A 9,761-nucleotide genomic window follows, 5' to 3' on the forward strand; every position below is an offset into this window, starting at 1 on the left:
AGTTAGATACTTTTAAATTAATTTTTTTTATGTGTATGGGTATTCTGCCGGCATGCATGTTTGTATAGCATATTTGTACAGCACCCAGAGAAACCAGAAGAGGGCATCAGATCCCTTGGAATTGGAGTTACAGACAGTTGTGAACCTTCATGTGGGTGCTGGAATTGAACCTGGGTCCTCTGGAAGAGTAGACAATGCTTCTAAGCCCTGAACTATCTCTCCAGTCCCATTAGATATTATTTGTCTAAAACACTTCCTTTATTTTACCTTGAGCCTCATTAACACTTTTTAAGTTTAAAGTAAATGCAATTTCCTTTAAAAATGTTGCACACATACATTATTTAGTATTTAAAATCAAGTTAAAAGTGGTAAAGGATCATCTGATGTGCCTCTCTATCTCTATGCAACTAAAAATAATAAAGCATTTTAGACACTATTGAGACCGTTCTGTTCACATGGCTCTACCTGGTTTATACTAGATTGAGTTTGGTATTTATTTATCTTTGTATTCTTTATACTTTACTTTTGTTTATCTTCCAGTGTAGAATTATAGTAACACATTACATAATTTAAACTTTAAAGTGGTACCACACTAAACTCTCTCGCCAAGTATTTGTAAGCTTTGAATGCATTTATGGACCCCTGAGTCCATTATTTTTACCTCTATACACAAATAGCCTAAAAATACTCTATTTATTCTGACACTGGTCATTGTATATTTCAAAACTATCTGCATTGCAAAACATTATTGCCAGTTTTCTTTCTTTTCTTTTTCTGGTTGAGAAAGAGTCTCTCTATGCCTAACCCTGGCTGTCCTGGAACTTGTTATGCAGACCAGAGTTGACTCTGAACATATGGATATCTGCCTGTCTCTGCCTCCTGTGTGCGGGATTACAGACACAGATCATTATCCCAACTTTTTTTTTTTAAGACAGGGTTTCTCTTGAAATAGTCCTGGCTATCCTGGAATTCACCCTGTAGACCAGGCTGATCTCAAACTCCCAGAGATACACCTTACTCTGTCTCCCAAGTTCTGGGATTAAAGTTGAACGCCACCACTGCATGACCCAACTGTCTTTTTTTAATAAACCAACTTTCTTTTCAGTGCTAGGGACTGAGCCCAGGGCCTTGTGTATACTAGGCAAGCAGTCCACTGCTAGGCTGCATCCCAACTTTCTCTTTTTGACAATGCCTTGTTATGTAGCCCAGCTGTCTTCAAACTCTCAGACCTCCTTCCAGTCTACTGAGTGCTGGGGTCACAGGCCCGGGGCACACCTGTGCACCTGTGTATGTCTTACAGGTATGGCGCACACCTGTGCATGTTCATAGGCATGGGACACACCTGTGCACATTCTACAGGAATGGACCATACCCGTGCATGTTCATAGGCATGGGGCACATGTGTGCATGTCCTACAGGCATGGCGCACACCTGTGCACTTCCATAGGCACGGGACACACCTGTGTATGTCTTACAGGCATGAATTATTTCTGGTTTCTACCAACTTTCTTTTGTATGTCTCCCTGTGTTTGAGGGGTCACTCCCTTGTCAAAGACCTTGGAGCATGGTCTTTGGACTTCTTTGTGTATGGCCAAATATAATTTTAGTAAAAAGTTATGTACCTCTCCAATGTTTGTTCAACAGCATCTAAAATACTGTTTCTAAAATGTTATTTTAGTTTAAGTATTAATTTAAGCATATGAATTTACAGGTTGAAGTTAACATTTTTAAATGATTTGATATTGCAGTGACTATCTTGTCCTATGACTGTAAATATTTAAATGTAAAGCTGAGGAGGAATTAAGTCATTCATTCATGGCACGAAGGCACAGTTAGCAGTCACCGTCTGGCATGCTGTTTCACAGATGGTGTCTAGATACAGGCAATATGGATTTCAAAAAGCTACAAGAGTCTAAGATCTTTTTACCAGGAAGAAATGTTTAAGGAGATAAATGTTTCACTGTGATGAAATACACACACAAGGAAACGTCACATTGCAATCCAGGGGCGTTGGGATGGTTTCTTTCAATGTCGATTTGCCACAAATTAGAATCACCTGTGTAGGGAGCCTCCCCTGAAGAACTGTCGTGACTGCCTTGACTGGGCCGGAAGCCCCAGTCCAAGCATGCGGCAGCACCTTCTGGTAGAGGCCCAGGTAAATGGGGCATGGAGGAAGGACGACCTGTCAGCTTTTGCTCTTCTCGGTTGTATCCCTTCTTGCCTCCGAGCTGTTTTACTGTGGCGGCCGCTGATTTCTTTACTGCCATCAGAACTGGCGTGTGCAGTCTTCTATTGTCAGCCCATGCATATCTTCTCACAGAGAGATTATGCACATAAGTCGAACACTAGTGTTTCCGAGCTTCCTGTGACGGTAAGGACCCACGTTGGAACATCTTTCTTGCTTTGAGTTGTCGTAACGTTGTCATAAACATGTATTTGACCATGCGACACAGAGGTAGCAGCACATGTTTGGACAAATACTTATTAAAATTAAAAAGCAGGTTTGCTTTGGAAGGGACCTCAGTCAGGCGGGAGGCTTGGCTTCTCCGCCAGGTCCTGGGTGGTGTTTCTTGCCGCTAGTTGGAAGCAGGACCGCGAGCTGGTCCCAGCCCTGTATCACTGTGTGGATGTGTCCTTGGAGAAGGTTTACACGTAAGTGAAAACACAGGAGCCGAAGATATTTCTCAAGTAGCGTCTCTCAAATGTATGAAATTTTCCCAAGTTATATGCTCAAGTCACATAATACTTACTCATAGAGGATTTTTTTTGGGGGCAAAGAATTAGAAATCACCTGACTTGGGAAAGTATTTGTTGTTCTGTTTTCAAAGTAACCATTCGCTCAACTTTCGGGAAGTTTAGTCTTAGTATGCTTTGGTTGGTTTGACAAAATACTATAAAATGGATACCCTAAGAAAAACAACACTTTTTCTCATAGTTTTGGAGCCTCAAATGTCCAAGGTCAAAGCAGGCAGAGCAGATATCTGGGAGGAGCCCGCCTTCTGGACTATAGATGGTACCTTCTAAGTGTGTCTTCACTTGCGGGAAGAGTTGAGCTCACTTGCTAGGGTCTTAATGGAAAACCTGCCAATCCTATTCAGAGGGCTGCCATCCGCATGAACCAATCACCTCCTATGGCTCCACCTCCTAAATTCGATACCTGGGAGGGAGTGGGGGTTAGGAACTTAGTGTGTAAAGTTTAGAAATAATAGCCCCATAATAGAGGGCTTGCCTAGCATTCATTAAGCACCAAGACTCATCCTCAGCACTCCAAACAAACAATAAACGAAATTCAGGAGACAGTTATTCAGACCATTATATATGCCATAAAGGTTTTACTAAGATCTCTGAAGTGGGGTGAGGGAGCTGGTGAGATGACTCAGTGGATAAAGACACTTGCTGCCAGACAATACAAGCCTGATGACCTGAGTTCAATCCCCACAATCAAAGTAAAGTTAGAAGGAAAGAACTGACTCCATGAAATTGTCCCTTGACTTCAACATATGTGGTGGTTCAAATAAAAATGACCACCCCCCCATATAGGTTCGCATATTTAAATGATTGGTCTTTAGGCTTGAGAGGGATTAGGAGGTGTGGCTTTGTTGGGTAAGAGTGACCTTGGAGGAAGTGTGTCACTGGGGGTGCTCTTTGGGGTTTCAAAAGCTCAAGTCATGCTCAGTGTCTCTCTGCTTGCTACCTGTGGTTCAGACATGGAAATTTCAGCTACTTCTCCAGCACCATGTCTGCTTGCATGCCACAATGCTTCCTGCCATGATGATAATGAACTAAACCTCTGAAATGTAAGCCAGCCCCAATTAAATGCTTTCTTTTATGAGTTGCCATTGGCAATAGAACACTGACTAAGACAACATGTGTGCTAAGACATATACACACAGATATACACACAGAAACACACACAAATAAAAAATAGATCATTAAGTCAGAGACTGAGTGGTAGGATAGTACTGTTCTCTGCCACCGTGTGCTTCGAATACACTTTTGTCAAAACTTTGAAGCTGTAAACAGTTCAGTCTATTTATGTGAAGCATGGGCTCCAAAATCTAATTGGCAAGTTAGTCTTAATTGCCAGCCTAATTATTTGAATCAGACCATCAAAGAAGCAGTGCAGTTTCATTTCCATTTTGATAGATGTGAATTTGCATCCCTGTGACAGCTGTCTGAATTCAAATGACTCCTGTGAGTTGGCCCCGTTTCTGTACACAGCGCTCAGAAGTGAGGCACATGTGCCGGTCTGAACTTTGTATCTGTCATAGATGGTAAACGGTGCCATTGGTTTACATTGGCTAATTCCCACACTTTTCCCTGTAGATGGTGTTTTCCCTGGTGTGTTGATCTGGAACTTGGTCAGGTGACTAGATTGGCTAAGAGAAGATGAGGGATGAGAAGTGTGTGTGGTGCCTGCCAACAGCAGCACAAGCTTTTAGAGGTCTGTGAGTTCCCACAAGTCCCCTCTGCTCCTGCCCTCTGTGTCCTTCCCGAGCCCGGGTGAAGCCCAGCCACCGTCCAGGACAAGAAGGATCTATTGCTGCTTAACATTCATCCTCAGCTGGGAGCAGACCCCACTTGACTTACAAATCGGTAAAACTTTCTTTTGTAGGTCTAGCCTTGAAAAACTTGACCAATACTCTCTTTGAATCCACTGTATGACTTTTTAAACAACCAGAGTTTGTTTACACATAAGAGCATTCACAAATTAAAGCCGAGAGGTAATAAGATGGCTGGTCATTGTAGTCGCCCATCCATGGAAATACTCAAGCCATCACGCCCAAATCGGCACACACTAGTGTAAATGGCACACCCGAAGCCCAGGAGGATCTGCTCACCAACTACGCTCCTGGGCATGTCTTTGCAGGCCACAGTCTATATAAACTAAGAAGTGTTCATCATGCCGAAGCTTATTCATTCATGAAGATGCAAAAGCGCGATTTGAACTTTTAAGTTCAGTTTGCTCTACAAAGAGGGAAGAGATAATACATATACAGTCTTATTGAAATGTCATACATTGTATGCATGCATTGAAACTTTGCAAGGCACTCCAGAAATATATATGATTTTTATGTTTTCATGTGTCAGTTAGAATTAATTTAAAGATAAAGCTAAAATTGACTTTGATAAAAATACTACCAACAACTTAAATTTGGTTGATTTGGTTGAATCAAATGCTTAGATTTGATGGTTTTTATATAGGCAGTCGGTGAGTGTGTGTGTGGTATTTTAGAATTTCATCACACATATAGATCTGGGTGTTGGTCACCACAATCAGGCAAAATACTGATTGGTCACCACAGAGTCACCCTCTAATTGTTTTTCGTAGAAAAGAAAAAAAAAAGCTAGTAATATACTCCTTCAAACCTCACCCCTGGCAAACGCTGGTCCGTTTTGCCTCTCTTTAATTTTGTCACTTGTGGGACAGCCTATAAATGGAAGGACACCGATGTGACCCTTTGAAGCTGGCCTTTTCCCTCAGCTCAGGGCTCTTCGGTGTTGCTGCAGACCGTGCATATGTGCTGCTTTCATGGCCAGGGAGTACCCTGCTTGGATATACTTGTTTATCCATCCACTCCCCTGCCCGGGATGCTTCCACTTTGGGACTGTCCTAAATAAGCTGCCAAAAGCAGTCATGCAGAGGTTTGTGTGGGAATGCAGGCTTGCTTCTCTTTAGAATAAGCACACAAGAGAAGAATGGTTGGGTTCATGATAAATGTATGCTCAACCTCTTAAGAAACCCATCAAGTTGACTTTCAGCATCCAGGTTATATTTTACATTCTTGGCAACAAGGTCTGAGAGAACCAGAGATTGTCCGAGTGTTCCCTTTACAGTGCAGAGGCTTTTTAATTCATTGTAAGGGCAAATAATTTTAGCCACTTTGCTGTGCACAGACTTTTATTTTTGATTTGATCTGTGAGAAAGAACTTCCACAAGCCATGAAATTAGTTAAAAAAGAGATTTATTCTACAAGAAAGCTTAATTGAAACAAAGGAATAGAGGGGGAAGCCCCCAAGAGAAGGGGCTTCACCCGGGAATCACCACTGGGCGTTCTGTATACAGAACAACACGGAAATATGCATCCCAGTAAACTTCACGGGAACAGTCCTTACGCATCACCAGTATAGCATCACAGGCACAGGCGTACATTCGTCTGACTGCATGTCTCTCCATTCGTCTGACTGCATGTCTCTCCCGGGTTGAGACAGCAGCAGCTAGAGGCGTTCTGAGGCAAGGTTTTAAGCCTCAGGAACAAAGGGGGCTCATTGCCCAGTCATCGGCAATCGTCCAAACACCTGGTCCAGTATGCACGTCCACTCCCAGACATTAGCCAGATGTCAAGGATGCGAAGCTCATCAACAGGTCTCTATCTTAATTAAAACAAAAGCACTCCCCGTTCTCGATCTTGAGAACTGGCCAGGTTCTCACAACAGAGAAGAGGGGTCGTCTACAGTTCATGTATTAGACTGTGCAGAACCTTAACACAAACCTCTCCGTTTTAAAGTTACCCTCCTCACACTCATGTAGCCTCATTTGTCAATAGTTGCTATTGTATCCTGAGCTGTTGGAGTTCTTCTCACAAAGTCTTTGCTTACTCCTATACCTTAGCATGTCTCCCTTACGTTTTCCTCTGCTGAATCCCGCAGAAAAGATAGTTACAGGGACACCCAGAAGAGCTGGGATTAGGTGGACTGCGTTCTCTGGTGGAGAAGCCTCCGCACTCTGGAAATTCAACATGTTTACTATATAAGTCTGAAGAGAGAGGAGGGGTTATTGGCTATAGCTGGATGAGATTTCAGGGCTATTGCAGAGAGATACACAAGGAGGCAGCATTTCAGGATCGCAGAGGCAGGTTTAGGTGAACTGGGTAGGAGCAGCCTCGGAGGGGAGCAGATTTCAGGTCATAGACATCTGGGTCAGAAAGCTATGGTGAACATTTTCTGCACACATTATTAATACCTACACTTGGACCCCAGTGAAAGGCTTTGCCTTTTCTCTGAACCTTATCTCAGGGTTGGTGTGGGCATTTTGCCGTTCCCCCACAGGTCTAAGGCTATAGTCCTTTGATGTGGCTGTCCCCTGTCAGTAGCAGACATTCACTCAGGACTTCACTTACTCAGGGCTTCCTCCACTCTAGCACAGTGGTTCTCAATCTTCCTAATGGTGCAAGCCTTTAATACAGTTCCTCATGTTAATTCGTAAGATTTCCCAAAGTAGACTTTGATTGCCCTGTGGAAAGGTCAGGCTTTCTTAGCTCTGTTAATACTCTCTACTCTCCCCGTGTAAAATCAATGGATATAGTTCAGAGGCGGTTTTGTCATTTGATGCTTCTGCTCAGCAGATGGTTTATAAGCCAGCAATTTTGTCAGTGAGATGGCAGAGTGTTAGAGTGTTAGTGTTTAGTTTGCATGCGTTTTGGTAGTTTGTGGAGTTGAAAGCTTTTGCTGGATGTGTTTCTAGCCTGGAGATTGCCTTCGGAGAAGTTGCATCTGCTGCCTTACTGTGCCCAAGAGCATGCTTGTCCCGATTTTCTACACCGTCCCTGGTTTGTTAAGAAATTCACCCTTCGAATGGTGCATTTTCAAAAATTTAGTGTTGATTTTGTTTTGACTGTAGAGTATAAATTACACATTATAGTTGATGCCAAATAGATGAAACACTTCGTTCTACAGTTATTGCACGAATTGCAGACTTCTGTTAGCTTTGTTTTAAGGTTGAAATTGAATAAAATGATCCAGGAGGGGTGAAAATTATCATACTGTATAACCATTATCAACTAAATATCCCTGAACAATTTTACATGCATCATGACCGTTACTTTCAGTTAAAAATTTGTGAGTTCAATAAAAGCATCTTAATGTTTGAATTCATATTTTGAGGGTTTTTGTTTTGTTTTGTTTTCTCAAGACAGGATTTTTCTGTGTAGCTTTGGAGCCTGTCCTGGAACTCACTCTGCAGACCAGGCTGTCCTCAAACTCACACAAACTCCTGACTTCTGGGATTAAAGGTGTGTGCCACCACCACTCAGAAAGAGCTATTATTTTGAAAAAGCTGAGAGTGAGGGTTTGGAGAGATGGTTCGGCTGTTAAGAATGCTTGCTATTCTTCAGAGAATTCAAGTTCAATTCCCACCCACTTCAGTTGCCTCACAACCACTTCTAATTCCAGTTCCAGGGGGACCTGTTACCTCCTTCTGGCCTCCTCAAGCACTGCAATACATACCTCCAGACATATACATAATTAAAATAAATAGGAGATCTTTAAAAAATACAGAACTAACCCTGAGGCAAGGTTACTGAGGTGGCCATACCACTGCCATCAAGATTATAGAGTGCAATGTAATGTATGCATTTTATAATTTGTCACGATCCTCATTTTATTTCTGCATTTATCAGTATGCAATGTAATTAGGCAGCCAGATTTATTTGTGAGACAGGATGAATATGGAACATCCCTTTGGTAAATAGAGGTACATTCATAGGTGATGGTTATGCTCAGCTTCTGGGAATACTTAGGACTAATGATAAAAAAAACTCAGAAGTTACCTTATTGGGGGTCATGGCCAATTTTTCCTATGCATGCTTCGTATATCTTGTGAAGGAAAAAAATGTCGGTATTGCTAAAACCCTAGTAAATCCAACAGCTGAATGGAGGCATAGACTATCCCTGCGATCTTTATTCTGTTGTCATTTCCATGGATGTATGAGACCATTAAATTTATACCCTTCTGGTTTTGTCTTTTCATTTATAACAGTTAATGAATATATCAGCTATTATAATTTTGCCATTCTTGAAATCTGATAAAAATCCCCCAATTTCTCTGTACTACTAATGAAACACTTCAGAGCTCTTGTAATAGCAATAGATTTCTAATACAGTTTTAAGATTAAAATTGTGTGAAAGGATTCAGACAGATGTCTATAAAATTCACTGCTTTCTAAAATTATCTTTATTCTTTACCACTTTATATTCTGCCTGAATATTATGATTAAATAGCCCCTTGGGGGGATGAGGGGTGCGGGGGAGATCACTCTGTAAAGTACATCCCTGGATGGGGGTGATGAAGAGATGGCTCAGTAAAGTACATCCCTGGATGGGGGTGATGAGATCACTCTGTAATGTACATCCCTGGATGGGGGCGATGGGGAGATCACTCTGTAAAGTACATCCCTGGATGGGGGTGATGGAGAGATGGCTCAGTAAAGTGTTTACTATGCAAGCATAAGGACCTGAGTTTGGTCCACAGCACCCACTTACCCAGATGTGGTAGAGATGGAGACGGGCATAGCCCTGGGACTTTCTGACCAGGCAGCCTGGCCTACTGGCTAAGTTCCTGGCCAGAAAGAAACCTTTCAAAAAACTAGGTGGATGACTCCTGAAGAATGATACCCAGGGTTTAACTATGGTGTGCATGATGGGTGTACACACACACACGATCTTATAAGGATTTCAATTGGAATTGAATTTATAGGTTGAGTGAGAATGGATATTTCTAGAATGTGTAGTTTTCCTGCCCATGTACTTGGCATAAACTCTTCAACAATTTGTTTTTGTTATGACACTGCAGTTTTTGATATCCCTGGATTATCTTGGGATGATTTTTAGCAATTCCCTTTTGAAGTTTATTTTTGGCTAAATTTTTTGGTTAGCATTCAGAGTTCCACCATGACATCTTCGTGCTGGTGTGTCATTTGCTTTCACTCTCCCCTTCCCAGTTGTCCCTCTCTGTGCCTCCTCCCATGGGTTCCCTCCTCCCC

The sequence above is a fragment of the Myodes glareolus genome, chromosome 9 (assembly GCF_982192425.1).
Source record: "Myodes glareolus chromosome 9, mMyoGla1.1, whole genome shotgun sequence".
NCBI classification, from domain to species: domain Eukaryota; kingdom Metazoa; phylum Chordata; class Mammalia; order Rodentia; family Cricetidae; genus Myodes; species Myodes glareolus.